General features: G+C 44.9%; 3 non-coding genes across 3 annotated transcripts; all 3 read left to right on the forward strand.

The window, feature by feature from the left end:
* The first annotated feature begins 637 nt into the window (after nucleotides 1–637).
* Nucleotides 638–710, forward strand: trnav-uac (transfer RNA valine (anticodon UAC)). Its single transcript has one exon. It is a non-coding gene; the product is annotated as a tRNA-Val (tRNA).
* Nucleotides 711–9,936: 9,226 nt separating this feature from the next.
* Nucleotides 9,937–10,009, forward strand: trnav-uac (transfer RNA valine (anticodon UAC)). Its single transcript has one exon. It is a non-coding gene; the product is annotated as a tRNA-Val (tRNA).
* Nucleotides 10,010–13,337: 3,328 nt separating this feature from the next.
* On the forward strand, nucleotides 13,338–13,411 carry trnav-uac (transfer RNA valine (anticodon UAC)). Its single transcript has one exon. It is a non-coding gene; the product is annotated as a tRNA-Val (tRNA).
* Nucleotides 13,412–17,284: the final 3,873 nt, after the last annotated feature.

Here is a 17,284-nt window from a genome sequence, read left to right on the forward strand (position 1 = left end):
AACATCTTCAATTGAGGATCTGGAAACATTTCACGGAATATTGCCAGTCAGAGCAAAAGTAAGAAAGTCCTTTGTTTCGGCAGTGTTTCACAATCCTACCTTTCCCGTGAGCAGTCGAACAGACTAAAAGATTGTGCCACAGTCTGCGATGCTAAAAAGTGATCCTTTAAAGCAGGTGTAATAAGCAACACAACGTTATTGGTTTACACTGCGTGGGAACAGATACTACAGTGTATGACGTCCATGCTCACCACATAGCCAAAATTAAACACGTCCCATTCTCCAGCATTTGCCCTCAATCCCTCTAAACCCATTCTATCCAGAAAATCATCCGGTTACCTTTGCAATTCTCTGAGCGTAATAGCCTCGTCCACATTCGCGGGTCGCTTGTTCCATACACGCACAACCTTCAGTGTGGGAAATGTGTCTCAGGTACTTTGTCAATTTCAGCCAAATCACCTTAAACCAATGCTCTCGAGTTTTCAACTCGCCCCAGCTTAGGGAAAACACGAATGTACTCAGTTTACAACCCTTCCATCAGATCATATCGCAGCCGTTACGCTGCAGGGAAACTTGTCCCAGCCTATTCCACCTCGCCCAACGGTCCAAGCATTAATGACATCCTTGTCTGCGGCTGGTTTCTGTGGTGTAGTGGTCATCACATTCGCCTTACACGCGAAAGGTCCCCAGTTCGAAACTGGGCAAAAACTACTTTGTTCTTCAATTGCAGCACTTTACATGGACAAAAATTGAGCTTTCTTGCTTGCTTTCCCATCAACAAACCTGCCTTCGAATTTGCTTTAACAAATCTGCTCTCGTAGTGAAATGTAATGTAACACAATTCCATTTAATTACTGCGCAAAGCATTGTAAAGTTTTTCTCCAATCTGGCTCTGATCATAAGTCATTCTGTTTGAGAGTGTAGTTACCGTGTTCTGATCCTTTCATAAAAAGCAGTTCCGCGTTTGCATTCCTTGCGCAGGCGACCGGTTCAAAGACAGGGAAGAAGCTGATGCGCTGGTGTCACAGTACACTACGGATTCCTGAACTAGTCTGTCTGTCAAACGTAGCCCAAAGTCGTCTCTGAAAGATCTCATTTGGAAGTTGTCTGACGTTATTCAACGTGCGAGAATTGGCACCAGAGATCCTGAATCATGTTTTGGAGCAGTTCACACGTTAGTGGCTCATTCAATCAGCAACAGCAATGAAAGAAATTATGCTCTCCGAGAAACCTCTGGACCTACGCTTTCTAAGCACCGCTAGTATTAAGGTGACACCCGAGATCTAAGCCATGTTGGAACTGAAACGGCGGAAACGAGAGACAGGATACAGAATGATATCGCACTCATTTGGTTTTCTTAAATCAATGACGGGCAGGAAACTGTAAACGGGCAGGGCGAGTGGGAAAGTGAGGCAGTTGCAGCTCTGGTGAAACTCCTTCTTTGTGAGTCACTCAGCAACAAGAGAGGTGAAGGTGACTCAGGCGTGAGAGCTCTTCACATCGAGAACAAAAGGCATTCAAGGGCAGTTAGCATCTCTTCCGGAGTGGGGGTGTGGTGAGGTGCTAACAGAACCTCTTGACTTCTGTACCTCCGGTTTTAGTGTGGAGAACATTCTTTGGGACTATTATTCTGAGAAACAGACACAGTGACTGAAACTATGCTGCACGGTATGATGTGGAACACGGCCTGCTCAGCTTTGTGCATTTTCCCTGTAGTCCCGTGTGTTTCATGTTCCGTGTAATCGTGAAAGTTGTCCTGTTTCGAGCAATGAGTGAAAACATTTAGCAAAGCAAGATTCGAAATTGCAATAAAGTCAAGCAGCTCATGGTTATTTCAACAATCCTTAACCTAACATATACTCACGCACTCACAGAGACATTTTTAGTTGAAAGAGTCTGAGAAGATACACTCAAGAGACCATTGATTTTTTTTTGTCTGGATTGATGGGCTATCATTATCTGCTGCGAAATTCATATTGTAGCCAGACGCATGCCAGTAGCTGTGCGAGTCGGACAGTGATCATGGAACCCTTTTCATGTGACTTTTCATCTGCTGGTTTGAATCCCGTCATAGGCATTTATGCTGATCAACTCCAACAGCTTGTTAAAATGCTGTTTCGATCCCCGTTATATTGATGTTCAAAACAAAACTGAGGTGTGGGAATGTGCTGAATATTTAAAGTGTCTGTCCTGTCATGAACATGTTCTCCTCCCGCGCAGAAAATCGCAAGCAGCTCTAATGTTGCTTTGTTTTTCATGCAAGTTGAGTTTTTACTGGAACAGAATGGAGAATTTTATTTCATCGCTGTTGTGAAACAAGGTCCTGCGGAGACTCGACTCGTCGTTGTTTGGTTTTCTGGCCAATGGGAAAATCGTTCCCAAGAATTCCGATGTCATATGTTATGGCATTTCTCCCATTTCCTTCATTTCCGTCCAGGAGACATCGGAAGGTAAAGCTCATCTAATCGAGACTGTGATTGGTGAAATTCGCTTTTTATGGCCCATTCTTATTATGTTCGCTTTTTCTCTCTTTTCAGCTTTGTCTGGGAAGTGGTGGTGCAGTAAGGCTGCAGTATGTTTGAAAGAGTAGTTTCGAATTGCCCTGTTGTTAGTTGTGAGATTACATTATGCCTCATGCCCTCGGATTGTTTCACATTTAGCATTCATGCTTCGCTGTGCCTGAACATGCATTTGGTTTGCCAGTTTTGTTTGTGTTCCTTGTTAAATGCTTTCTATTTTGCGATTCGCTCTGTACCTTACGAATTAACAGGTTTTCTGAATTAATTTCCAGCTGCCAAAATCTTCAATTGAGGATCTGGAAAAATTTCACGGAATATTGCCAGTCAGAGCAAAAGTAGGAAAGTCGTTCGTTTCGGCAGTGTTTCACAATCCTACCTTTCCCGTGAGCAGTCGAACAGACTGAATGATTGTGCCACAGACTGCGATGCTAAAAAGTGATCCTTTAAAGCATGTGTAATAAGCAACACAACGTTATTGGTTTACACTGCGTGGGAACAGATACTACAGTGTATCACGTCCATGCCCACCACATCGCCAAAATTAAACACGTCCCATTCTCCAGCATTTGCCCTCAATCCCTCTAAACCCATTCTATCCAGAAAATCACCCCGTTACCTTTGCAATTTTCTGAGCGTAATAGCCTCCTCCACTTCCTCTGGTAGCTTATTCCATACACGCACAACCTTCTGTGTGGGAAATGCGCCTCAAGTACTTTGTCAATTTCAGCCAAATTACCTTAAACCAATGCTCTCGAGTTTTCAAATCGACCCAGCTTAGGGATAACACGAATTTTCTCAGTTTACAACCCTTCCATCAGATCATGTCGCAGCCGTTACGCTGCAGGGAAACCTGTCCCAGCCTATTCCACCTCGCCCAATGGTCCAAGCATTAACGCCATCCTTGTCTTTATTTTGTCATCAATTTATCGTGTCTTTTTTTGAAGTTTTCAAGATTTCCATTACGCTGGACAATAACGAGCTGTTGGAAACTGAAAGATAAAAGGTAGAATGGCTTCAACTTTCAGTGCTGGACACCACTGAGCCTCTGCACGGGCGGCCGCGGCTTGTTTCTGTGCTGTAGTGGTCATCGCATTCGCCTTACACGCGAAAGGTCCCCAGTTTGAAACTGGGCAGAAACTACTTTGTTCTTCAATTGCAGCACTTTACATGGACAAAAATGGTGCTTTCTTGCTTGCTTTCCCACCAACAAACCTGCCTTCGATTTTGATTGAACACATCTGCTCTCGTAGTGAAATGTAATGTAACACAATTCCATTTAATTACTGCGCAAAGCATTGTAAAGTTTTTCTCCAACCTGGTTCTGATCATAAGTCTTAGTATTCATGATTCGCTGTGTCTGAATATGCATTAGGTATGCCAGTTTTGTCTGTATTCCGTGTTAAATGCTTTCTGTTTGCGATTCGCTCAATGCATTACGAGTTAACAGGGGTTCTGAGGTAACTTCCAGCAGCAAAAATCCTCAACTTAGGATCTGGGAAAATTTCACGAAGTATGGTCAGTCGGAGCAAAAGTAAGGAAGTCGTTCGTTTCTGCAGTGTTTCACAATACTACCTTTCCCGTGAGCAGTCGAACAGACTAAATGATTGTGCTACAGACTGCGACGACAAGCTCCGCTAAAAAGTAATCCTTTAAAACCGGTGTAAGCAACACAAGGTTATTGGGGTACACCGCGTGGAAACAGATACTTCGGTGTAACTCATCCATGCTCACCACATAACCAAAATTAAACAAGTCCCGTTCCGCAGCATTTGGCTTCAATCCCTGCAAACCCATCCTATCCAGAAACTCATCCGATTACCATTGCAATTTTCTGAGTGCAATAGCCTCCTCCACTCCCTCTGGTAGCTCATTCCATACACCCATAACCTTGTGTGTGGGAAATGTGCCACGGGGTCGTTTGTCAATTTCAGAGCACTCACCTAAAACTTATGCTCTCGAGTTTCCAACTCACCCTAGCTTGGGTAAAACACGTAAATACTCAGTTTACAAGCCTTCCATAAAATCATGTCGCAGCCGTTATGCTGCCGGGAAAGTAGTCCCAGCCTATTCCACTTCACTCTACAGTCCAAACATTGACGACATCCTTGTCTATATTTTGTCACTAATTTCACGTCTATTTTTTTTAACTTTTTCCAGATGTCAATTAGCCTGGATAACAATGGAGAAAGAAAGGTGAAACGTAGAATGGCTTCAACTTTCAGTGCTGGATGCCACAGAGCCGTAGCGCGTCCAGTTGAAGCCAGTTTCTGTAGTGTAGTGGTCATCCCGCTCGCTTCACACGCGAAAAGTCGCCAGCTCAAAACTGGGCAGAAACTGCTTCGTTCTTCATTTGTAGCCTTTTACACGGACAAGAACGGAGCTTTCTTGCTTGCTCTCCCATCTGAAAACCTGCCTTCGAAAATGCTCGAACAAATCTGCTCTCTTTGTGAAATGTGATGCAATTCCATTAAAATAGTTTGCAAAGCGTTGTAAAGTTTTTCTCCAACCTGGGTCTGATCATATGACATTCTGCTTCAGAGCGTAGTTACCGCGTTCTGAATCTTCCACCAAAAGCAGTACCGCGTTTGCATTCCTTATGCAGGCGGGCCGGTTCAAAGACAGGGAAGAAGCTGACACGCTGGTGTCACAGTACACCACGGATTCCTGAACTAGTCTGTCTGTCAAATGTAGCCCAACGTCGTATCTGAAAGACCTCATTTGGAAGCTGTCTGTCGTTATTCAACGTGCGAGAATTGGCAGCAGAGGTGCTGAATCACGGTTTGGATCAGTTCGCTCGTTAGTGACTCATTCAATCAGCAACAGCAATGAAAGAAATTACACTCTCAGAGGAACATTTGGACTTGTGCTTTCATAACGTCGCCAGTATTAAGGTGAGCCCCGAGATCTAAGCCGTGTTGGAACTGAAACGGAGGAATCGGCAGAGAGTTTACAGAATGACATCGCATCCTTTTGGTTTTCTTTAAATCACTGACGAGCAGGAAAATGCAAACGGGGAGAGCGAGTGGGAAAGTGAGGCAGTTGCAGCTCTGCTGAAATTCCTTCTTTGTGAGTCACTCAGCAACAAGAGACGTGAAGGTGACTCATGCGTGAGAGCTCTTCACATCGAGAACAAAAAGCACTCAAGGGCAGTTAGCACCTCTTCCGGAGTGGAGGTGGGGTGAGCAGTAACTTCTGTTACTATGTTCAGAAACTGCCTTTTCGATTGACTTGGACAGAAACTGCATTTCTAAAAAGCACCATGGAGTTTAGCAAAATTTATTGAGTCGCTCCTTGTCGATTCCCACACAGGTTTCCAACTCAGTTGATATCCATGTGGCTCATGACCAGGTGTGAACATCTCTGCAGTAAATTGCACGGTTAAGGTAAAACGCAAGGAAAGTGGCATCTCGAACAGACACAGTGACTGAAACTATGCTGCATGGTATGATGTGGAACACGGCCTGCTCAGCTTTATGCATTTTCCCTGTAGTCCGGTGTGTTTCGTGTTCCGTGTAAACGTGAAAGTTGTCCTGTTTCGAGCAATGGGTGAAATCATTCAGCAAAGCAAGAATCGAAATTGAAGTAATGTCAAGCAGCTCATGGTGATTTGACCAAATCATAACCGAACATATATTCTCACGCAGTCACAGATACATTTGTAGCTGAAAAGAGTCTGAGAAGATAGACTCAGCTTACTATTGATTTTTGTCCGGATTGATGGGCTTTCATTATCTGCTGCGAAATTGTCATTGTAGCCGGGCACATCCCAGCAGCTGTGCGAGTCGGACAGGGACCATGGAGGATCCGCAACTGAGGACCTGGGAAAATTTCACGAAGTATGGTCAGTCGGAGCAAAAGTAAAGAAGTCGTTCGTTTCTGAAGTGTTTTCAAGATGTCAATTACCCTGGATGACAACGAGCTGTTGGAAAAAGAAAGGTGAAACGGAGAATGTCTTCACCTTTCAGTGCTGGTTGCCACAGAGACGCAGCGCGGCCGGCTGAGGCTTGTTTCTGTCGTGTAGTGTTCATCACGTTCGCCTTACACGCGGTAGGTCCCCGGTTCGATACTGCGCAGAAACTGCTTTCGTCTTCAATTGCAGGCTTTTACAAGCCGAGCGGTCTAAGGTGCTGGATCCAGGTTCGAGTCCTGAAAGCGGCGTGGGTTCGAATCCCACCACTGCTATTTCAGCTGATCAACTCCATCGCCACAGCACTGTTAAAATGCTGCTTCGGTCCCCGCTGCATGGATGCCCCCGGTGAATTTACAGTGGTATGTAAACGTGCTGACCATTGCAACATTTCTCTGCTGTCGTGATGGTAATCGCTTCGACTCTCGCTTTACATTGCAGGCAAGTTGAGCTTTTACTGGAACCGAATGGAGACTGTTATTTCATCGCTGTCGTGAAACAGAGTCCTGCGGTGAGTTGATTCATCGTTATTTGGCTTTCTGGCGAATGGGAAAATCTTTCCAATGAATATGTTATTGAATTTCTCCCATTTCCATCGTTTCCGTCCTGGAGACATCAGAAGGGAAAGGTAATCTCCTCGACACTGTGATTGTTGAAATTCATTTTTTTTAAAGCCCATACTTATGATATTCGTTCTTTCTCTCTTTTCAGCATTGTCTGGGAAGTGGTGGTGCACTAAGGCTGCAGTATGTTTGAAAGAGTAGTTTGGAATTGCCCTGTTGTTAGTTGTGAGATTACTTTATGCCTCTTGACCTCGGACTCTCTCACATTTAGCGTTCATGCTTCGCTGTGTCTGAATATGCATTAGCTATGCCAGCTTTGTTTGTGTTCCGTGTTAAATGCTTTCTGTTTGCGATTCGCTCAATACGTTACGATTTAACACGGGTTCTGCGGTAACTTCCAGCAGCAAAAATCCTCAACTGAGGATCTGGGAAAATTTCACGAAGTATGGTCAGTCGGAGCAAAAGTAAGGAAGTCGTTCGTTTCTGCAGTGTTTCACAATACTACCTTTCCCGTGAGCAGTCGAACAGACTAAATGATTGTGCCACAGACTGCGATGGAAAGCTCTGCTAGAAAGTAATCCTTTAAAACCGGTGTAAGCAACACAAGGTTATTGGGGTACACCGCGTGGAAACAGATACTTCGGTGTATCTCATTCATCCTCACCACATCACCAAAATGAAACAAGTCCCGTTCCACAGCATTTGGCCTCAATCCCTCAAAACCCATCGTATTCCAGAAACTCATCCGATTACCATTGCAATTTTCTGAGTGTAATAGCCTCCCCCACTCCCTCTGGTAGCTCATTCCATACACCCATAACCTTGTTGGTGGGAAATGTGCCTCGGGGTCCTTTGTCAATTTCTGACCACTCACCTTAAACCTATGCTCTCGAGTTTCCAACTCACCCTAGCTTGGGTAAAACACGTAAATACTCAGTTTACAACCCTTCCATAAAATCATGTCGCAGCCGTTATGCTGCCGGGAAAGTTGTCCCAGCCTATTCCACTTCACTCTACAGTCCGAACATTGACGACATCCTTGTCTATATTTTGTCACAAATTTCACGTCTATTTTTTTTTAACTTTTTCAAGATGTCAATTACCCAGGATAACAACGAGCTATTGGAAAAAGAAAGGTGAACCGTAGAATGGCTTCAACTTCCAGTGCTGGATGCCACAGAGCCACAAGAGGCTAGCCTGAGGCCAGTTTCTGTAGTGTAGTGGTCATCACATTTGACTAACGCGCAAAAAGTCCCCCGTTCGAAACTGGACCGCAATTGCTTTGATCTTCATTTGCAGCCTTTTACACTGACAAGAACGGAGCTTTCTTGCTTGCTATCCCATCTGCAAACCTGCCTTCGAAAATGCTCGAACAAATCTGCTCTCTTTGTGAAATGTGATGCAATTCCATTAAATTAGTTTGCAAAGCATTGTAAAGTTTTTCTCCAACCTGGGTCTGATCATGTGACATTCTGCTTCAGAGTGTAGTTACCGCGTTCTGAATCTTCCACCAAAAGCAGTACCGCATTTGCATTCCTTGTGCAGGCAGGCCGGTTCAAAGACAGGGAAGAAGCTGACGCGCTGGTGTCACAGTACACCACGGATTCCTGAACTAGTCTGTCTGTCAAATGTAGCCCAAAGTCGTATCTGAAAGACCTCATTTGGAAGCCGCCTGTCGTTATTCAACGTGCGAGAATTGGCAGCAGAGGTGCTGAATCATGGTTTGGATCAGTGCGCTCGTTAGTGACTCATTCATTCAGCAACAGCAATGAAAGAAATTACACTCTCAGAGGAACATTTGAACTTGTGCTTTCATAACGTCGCTAGTATTAAAATGCGTCCTGAGATCTAAGCCGTGTTGGAACTTAAACGGAGGAATCGACAGAGAGGCTACAGAATGACATCGCATCCTTTTGGTTTTCTTTAAATCACTGACGAGCAGGAAAATGTAAACGGGGAGAGCGAGTGGGAAAGTGAGGCAGTTGCAGCTCTGCTGAAATTCCTTCTTTGTAAGTAACTCAGCAGCAAGAGACGTGAAGGTGACTCATGTGTGAGAGCTCTTCACATCGAGAACAAAAAGCACTCAAGGGCAGTTAGCACCTCTCCCGGAGTGGGGGTGGGGTGAGCAGTAACTTCTGTTACTCTGTTCAGAAACTGCCTTTTCGATTGACTTGGACAGAAACTGCATTTCTAATAAGCACCATGGAGTTTAGCAAAATGTATTGAGTCGCTCCTTGCCGATTCCCACACAGGTTTCCAACTCAGTTGATATCGATGTGGCTCATGTCCAGGTGTGGACATCTCTGCAGTGAATGGCACGGTTAAGGTAAAAGGCAAGGAAAGTGGCATCTCGAACAGACACAGTGACTGAAACGATGCTGCACGGTATGATGTGGAACACGGCCTGCTCAGCTTTGTGCATTTTCCCTGTAGTCCGGTGTGTTTCGTGTTCCGTGTAAATGTGAAAGTTGTCCTGTTTCGAGCAATGGGTGAAATCATTCAGCAAAGCAAGAATCGAAATTGACGTAATGTCAAGCAGCTCATGGTGATTTGACCAAATCATAACCGAACATATATTCTCACGCAGTCACAGATACATTTGTCGCTGAAAGAGTCTGAGAAGATAGACTCAGCTTACTATTGATTTTTGTCCGGATTGATGGGCTTTCATTATCTGCTGCGAAATTGACATTGTAGCCGGGCACATTCCAGCAGCTGTGCGAGTCGGAGAGGGACCATGGAGGATCCTCAACTGAGGATCTGGAAAATTTCACGAGGTATGGTCAGTCGGAGCAAAAGTAAGGAAATCGTTTGTTTCTGCAGTGTTTTCAAGATGTCAATTCCCCTGGATAACAACGAGCTGTTGGAAAAAGAAAGGTGAAACGGAGAATGTCTTCACCTTTCAGTGCTGGGTGCCAGAGAACCGCAGCGCGGCCGGCAGAGGCCGGTTTCTGTAGTGTAGTGGTCATCACGTTCGCCTTACACGCGAAAGGTCCCCAGTTCGAAACTGGGCAGAAACTGCTTTGTTCTCAATTGCAGCCTTTTACAAGCCGAGCGGTCTAATGTGCTGGATCCAGGTTCCAGTCCTGAAAGGGGTGTGGGTTCGAATCCCACCACTGCTATTTCAGCTGATCAACTCCATCGCCGCAGCACTGTTAAAATGCTGCTTCGATCCCCGCTGCCTGGATTCCCCCGGGTATTTAACTGTGGTATGGAAACGTGTTGACCATTGCAACATTTCTCTGCTGTCGTGATGGTAATCGCTTCGACTCTCGCTTTACATTGCAGGCAAGTTGAGTTTTTACTGGAACCGAATGGAGACTGTTATTTCATCGCTGTTGTGAAACAGAGTCCTGCGGTGAGTCGATTCATCGTTATTTGGCTTTCTGGCGAATGGAAAATCGTTCCAATGAATATGTTATTGAATTTCTCCCATTTCCATCGTTTCCGTCCTGGAGACATCTGAAGGGAAAAGTAATCTCATCGAGACTGTGATTGTTGAAATTCACTTTTTTTATGGCCCATACTTATGATATTCGTTCTTTCTCTCTTTTCAGCATTGTCTGGGAAGTGGTGGTGCACTAAGGCTGCAGTATGTTTGAAAGAGTAGTTTGGAATTGCCCTGTTGTTAGTTGTGAGATTACTTTATGCCTCTTGACCTCGGACTCTCTCACATTTAGCGTTCATGCTTCGCTGTGTCTGAATATGCATTAGCTATGCCAGCTTTGATTGTGTTCCGTGTTAAATGCTTTCTGTTTGCGATTCGCTCAATACCTTACGATTTAACACGGGTTCTGCGGTAACTTCCAGCAGCAAAAATCCTCAACTGAGGATCTGGGAAAATTTCACGAAGTATGGTCAGTCGGAGCAAAAGTAAGGAAGTCGTTTGTTTCTGCAGTGTTTCACAACACTACCTTTCCAGTCGAACAGACTAAATGATTGTGCCACAGACTGCGATGGAAAGCTCCGCTAGAAAGTAATCCTTTAAAACCGGTGTAAGCAACACAAGGTTATTGGGGTACACCGCGTGGAAACAGATACTTCGGTGTATCTCATCCATGCTCACCACATCACCAAAATGAAACAAGTCCCGTTCCACAGCATTTGGCCTCAATCCCTCAAAACCCATCGTATTCCAGAAATTCATCCGATTACCATTGCAATTTTCTGAGTGTAATAGCCTCCCCCACTCCCTCTGGTAGCTCATTCCATACACCCATAACCTTGTTGGTGGGAAATGTGCCTCGGGGTCCTTTGTCAATTTCTGACCACTCACCTTAAACCTATGCTCTCGAGTTTCCAACTCACCCTAGCTTGGGTAAAACACGTAAATACTCAGTTTACAACCCTTCCATAAAATCATGTCGCAGCCGTTATGCTGCCGGGAAAGTTGTCCCAGCCTATTCCACTTCACTCTACAGTCCGAACATTGACGACATCCTTGTCTATATTTTGTCACAAATTTCACGTCTATTTTTTTTTAACTTTTTCAAGATGTCAATTACCCAGGATAACAACGAGCTATTGGAAAAAGAAAGGTGAACCGTAGAATGGCTTCAACTTCCAGTGCTGGATGCCACATAGCCACAAGGCGCGCGCCTGAGGCCAGTTTCTGTAGTGTAGCGGTCATCACATTCAACTAACGCGCAAAAAGTCCCCCGTTCGAAACTGGACAGAAACTGCTTTGATCTTCATTTGCAGCCTTTTACACTGACAAGAACGGAGCTTTCTTGCTTGCTATCCCATCTGCAAACCTGCCTTCGAAAATGCTCGAACAAATCTGCTCTCTTTGTGAAATGTGATGCAATTCCATTAAATTAGTTTGCAAAGCATTGTAAAGTTTTTCTCCAACCTGGGTCTGATCATATGACATTCTGCTTCAGAGTGTAGTTACCGCGTTCTGAATCTTCCACCAAAAGCAGTACCGCATTTGCATTCCTTGTGCAGGCAGGCCGGTTCAAAGACAGGGAAGAAGCTGACGCGCTGGTGTCACAGTACACCACGGATTCCTGAACTAGTCTGTCTGTCAAATGTAGCCCAAAGTCGTATCTGAAAGACCTCATTTGGAAGCCGCCTGTCGTTATTCAACGTGCGAGAATTGGCAGCAGAGGTGCTGAATCATGGTTTGGATCAGTGCGCTCGTTAGTGACTCATTCATTCAGCAACAGCAATGAAAGAAATTACACTCTCAGAGGAACATTTGAACTTGTGCTTTCATAACGTCGCTAGTATTAAAATGCGTCCTGAGATCTAAGCCGTGTTGGAACTTAAACGGAGGAATCGACAGAGAGGCTACAGAATGACATCGCATCCTTTTGGTTTTCTTTAAATCACTGACGAGCAGGAAAATGTAAACGGGGAGAGCGAGTGGGAAAGTGAGGCAGTTGCAGCTCTGCTGAAATTCCTTCTTTGTAAGTAACTCAGCAGCAAGAGACGTGAAGGTGACTCATGTGTGAGAGCTCTTCACATCGAGAACAAAAAGCACTCAAGGGCAGTTAGCACCTCTCCCGGAGTGGGGGTGGGGTGAGCAGTAACTTCTGTTACTCTGTTCAGAAACTGCCTTTTCGATTGACTTGGACAGAAACTGCATTTCTAATAAGCACCATGGAGTTTAGCAAAATGTATTGAGTCGCTCCTTGTCGATTCCCACACAGGTTTCCAACTCAGTCGGAATCGATGTGGCTCATGTCCAGGTGTGGACATCTCTGCAGTGAATGGCACGGTTAAGGTAAAAGGCAAGGAAAGTGGCATCTCGAACAGACACAGTGACTGAAACGATGCTGCACGGTATGATGTGGAACACGGCCTGCTCAGCTTTGTGCATTTTCCCTGTAGTCCGATGTGTTTCGTGTTCCGTGTAAATGTGAAAGTTGTCCTGTTTCGAGCAATGGGTGAAATCATTCAGCAAAGCAAGAATCGAAATTGAAGTAATGTCAAGCAGCTCATGGTGATTTGACCAAATCATAACCGAACATATATTCTCACGCAGTCACAGATACATTTGTCGCTGAAAGAGTCTGAGAAGATAGACTCAGCTTACTATTGATTTTTGTCCGGATTGATGGGCTTTCATTATCTGCTGCGAAATTGACATTGTAGCCGGGCACATTCCAGCAGCTGTGCGAGTCGGAGAGGGACCATGGAGGATCCTCAACTGAGGATCTGGAAAATTTCACGAGGTATGGTCAGTCGGAGCAAAAGTAAGGAAATCGTTTGTTTCTGCAGTGTTTTCAAGATGTCAATTCCCCTGGATAACAACGAGCTGTTGGAAAAAGAAAGGTGAAACGGAGAATGTCTTCACCTTTCAGTGCTGGGTGCCAGAGAACCGCAGCGCGGCCGGCAGAGGCCGGTTTCTGTAGTGTAGTGGTCATCACGTTCGCCTTACACGCGAAAGGTCCCCAGTTCGAAACTGGGCAGAACTGCTTTGTTCTCAATTGCAGCCTTTTACAAGCCGAGCGGTCTAATGTGCTGGATCCAGGTTCCAGTCCTGAAAGGGGTGTGGGTTCGAATCCCACCACTGCTATTTCAGCTGATCAACTCCATCGCCGCAGCACTGTTAAAATGCTGCTTCGATCCCCGCTGCCTGGATTCCCCCGGGTATTTAACTGTGGTATGGAAACGTGCTGACCATTGCAACATTTCTCTGCTGTCGTGATGGTAATCGCTTCGACTCTCGCTTTACATTGCAGGCAAGTTGAGTTTTTACTGGAACCGAATGGAGACTGTTATTTCATCGCTGTTGTGAAACAGAGTCCTGCGGTGAGTCGATTCATCGTTATTTGGCTTTCTGGCGAATGGAAAATCGTTCCAATGAATATGTTATTGAATTTCTCCCATTTCCATCGTTTCCGTCCTGGAGACATCTGAAGGGAAAAGTAATCTCATCGAGACTGTGATTGTTGAAATTCACTTTTTTTATGGCCCATACTTATGATATTCGTTCTTTCTCTCTTTTCAGCATTGTCTGGGAAGTGGTGGTGCACTAAGGCTGCAGTATGTTTGAAAGAGTAGTTTGGAATTGCCCTGTTGTTAGTTGTGAGATTACTTTATGCCTCTTGACCTCGGACTCTCTCACATTTAGCGTTCATGCTTCGCTGTGTCTGAATATGCATTAGCTATGCCAGCTTTGATTGTGTTCCGTGTTAAATGCTTTCTGTTTGCGATTCGCTCAATACGTTACGATTTAACACGGGTTCTGCGGTAACTTCCAGCAGCAAAAATCCTCAACTGAGGATCTGGGAAAATTTCACGAAGTATGGTCAGTCGGAGCAAAAGTAAGGAAGTCGTTTGTTTCTGCAGTGTTTCACAATACTACCTTTCCCGTGAGCAGTCGAACAGACTAAATGATTGTGCCACAGACTGCGATGGAAAGCTCCGCTAGAAAGTAATCCTTTAAAACCGGTGTAAGCAACACAAGGTTATTGGGGTACACCGCGTGGAAACAGATACTTCGGTGTATCTCATCCATCCTCACCACATCACCAAAATGAAACAAGTCCCGTTCCACAGCATTTGGCCTCAATCCCTCAAAACCCATCGTATTCCAGAAACTCATCCGATTACCATTGCAATTTTCTGAGTGTAATAGCCTCCCCACTCCCTCTGGTAGCTCATTCCATACACCCATAACCTTGTTGGTGGGAAATGTGCCTCGGGGTCCTTTGTCAATTTCTGACCACTCACCTTAAACCTATGCTCTCGAGTTTCCAACTCACCCTAGCTTGGGTAAAACACGTAAATACTCAGTTTACAACCCTTCCATAAAATCATGTCGCAGCCGTTATGCTGCCGGGAAAGTTGTCCCAGCCTATTCCACTTCACTCTACAGTCCGAACATTGACGACATCCTTGTCTATATTTTGTCACAAATTTCACGTCTATTTTTTTTTAACTTTTTCAAGATGTCAATTACCCAGGATAACAACGAGCTATTGGAAAAAGAAAGGTGAACCGTAGAATGGCTTCAACTTCCAGTGCTGGATGCCACAGAGCCACAAGGCGCGCGCCTGAGGCCAGTTTCTGTAGTGTAGTGGTCATCACATTCGACTAACGCGCAAAAAGTCCCCCGTTCGAAACTGGACCGAAACTGCTTTGATCTTCATTTGCAGCCTTTTACACTGACAAGAACGGAGCTTTCTTGCTTGCTATCCCATCTGCAAACCTGCCTTCGAAAATGCTCGAACAAATCTGCTCTCTTTGTGAAATGTGATGCAATTCCATTAAATTAGTTTGCAAAGCATTGTAAAGTTTTTCTCCAACCTGGGTCTGATCATGTGACATTCTGCTTCAGAGTGTAGTTACCGCGTTCTGAATCTTCCACCAAAAGCAGTACCGCATTTGCATTCCTTGTGCAGGCAGGCCGGTTCAAAGACAGGGAAGAAGCTGACGCGCTGGTGTCACAGTACACCACGGATTCCTGAACTAGTCTGTCTGTCAAATGTAGCCCAAAGTCGTATCTGAAAGACCTCATTTGGAAGCCGCCTGTCGTTATTCAACGTGCGAGAATTGGCAGCAGAGGTGCTGAATCATGGTTTGGATCAGTGCGCTCGTTAGTGACTCATTCATTCAGCAACAGCAATGAAAGAAATTACACTCTCAGAGGAACATTTGAACTTGTGCTTTCATAACGTCGCTAGTATTAAAATGCGTCCTGAGATCTAAGCCGTGTTGGAACTTAAACGGAGGAATCGACAGAGAGGCTACAGAATGACATCGCATCCTTTTGGTTTTCTTTAAATCACTGACGAGCAGGAAAATGTAAACGGGGAGAGCGAGTGGGAAAGTGAGGCAGTTGCAGCTCTGCTGAAATTCCTTCTTTGTAAGTAACTCAGCAGCAAGAGACGTGAAGGTGACTCATGTGTGAGAGCTCTTCACATCGAGAACAAAAAGCACTCAAGGGCAGTTAGCACCTCTCCCGGAGTGGGGGTGGGGTGAGCAGTAACTTCTGTTACTCTGTTCAGAAACTGCCTTTTCGATTGACTTGGACAGAAACTGCATTTCTAATAAGCACCATGGAGTTTAGCAAAATGTATTGAGTCGCTCCTTGTCGATTCCCACACAGGTTTCCAACTCAGTCGGAATCGATGTGGCTCATGTCCAGGTGTGGACATCTCTGCAGTGAATGGCACGGTTAAGGTAAAAGGCAAGGAAAGTGGCATCTCGAACAGACACAGTGACTGAAACGATGCTGCACGGTATGATGTGGAACACGGCCTGCTCAGCTTTGTGCATTTTCCCTGTAGTCCGGTGTGTTTCGTGTTCCGTGTAAATGTGAAAGTTGTCCTGTTTCGAGCAATGGGTGAAATCATTCAGCAAAGCAAGAATCGAAATTGACGTAATGTCAAGCAGCTCATGGTGATTTACTGGAACCGAATGGAGACTGTTATTACATCGCTGTTGTGAAACAGAGTCCTGCGGTGAGTCGATTCATCGTTATTTGGCTTTCTGGCGAATGGAAAATCGTTCCAATGAATATGTTATTGAATTTCTCCCATTTCCATCGTTTCCGTCCTGGAGACATCTGAAGGAAAAATTAATCTCATCGAGACTGTGATTGTTGAAATTCACTTTTTTTATGGCCCATACTTATGATATTCGTTCTTTCTCTCTTTTCAGCATTGTCTGGGAAGTGGTGGTGCACTAAGGCTGCAGTATGTTTGAAAGAGTAGTTTGGAATTGCCCTGTTGTTAGTTGTGAGATTACTTTATGCCTCTTGACCTCGGACTCTCTCACATTTAGCGTTCATGCTTCGCTGTGTCTGAATATGCATTAGCTATGCCAGCTTTGATTGTGTTCCGTGTTAAATGCTTTCTGTTTGCGATTCGCTCAATACGTTACGATTTAACACGGGTTCTGCGGTAACTTCCAGCAGCAAAAATCCTCAACTGAGGATCTGGGAAAATTTCACGAAGTATGGTCAGTCGGATCAAAAGTAAGGAAGTCGTTCGTTTCTGCAGTGTTTCACAATACTACCTTTCCCGTGAGCAGTCGAACAGACTAAATGATTGTGCCACAGACTGCGATGGAAAGCTCCGCTAGAAAGTAATCCTTTAAAACCGGTGTAAGCAACGCAAGGTTATTGGGGTACACCGCGTGGAAACAGATACTTCGGTGTATCTCATTCATGCTCACCACATCACCAAAATGAAACAAGTCCCGTTCCACAGCATTTGGCCTCAATCCCTCAAAACCCATCGTATTCCAGAAACTCATCCGATTACCATTGCAATTTTCTGAGTGCAATAGCCTCCTTCACTCCCTCTGGTAGCTCATTCCATACACCCATAACCTTGTTG

Source organism: Hemiscyllium ocellatum, unplaced genomic scaffold (assembly GCF_020745735.1).
Source record: "Hemiscyllium ocellatum isolate sHemOce1 unplaced genomic scaffold, sHemOce1.pat.X.cur. scaffold_1068_pat_ctg1, whole genome shotgun sequence".
Classification (NCBI taxonomy): domain Eukaryota; kingdom Metazoa; phylum Chordata; class Chondrichthyes; order Orectolobiformes; family Hemiscylliidae; genus Hemiscyllium; species Hemiscyllium ocellatum.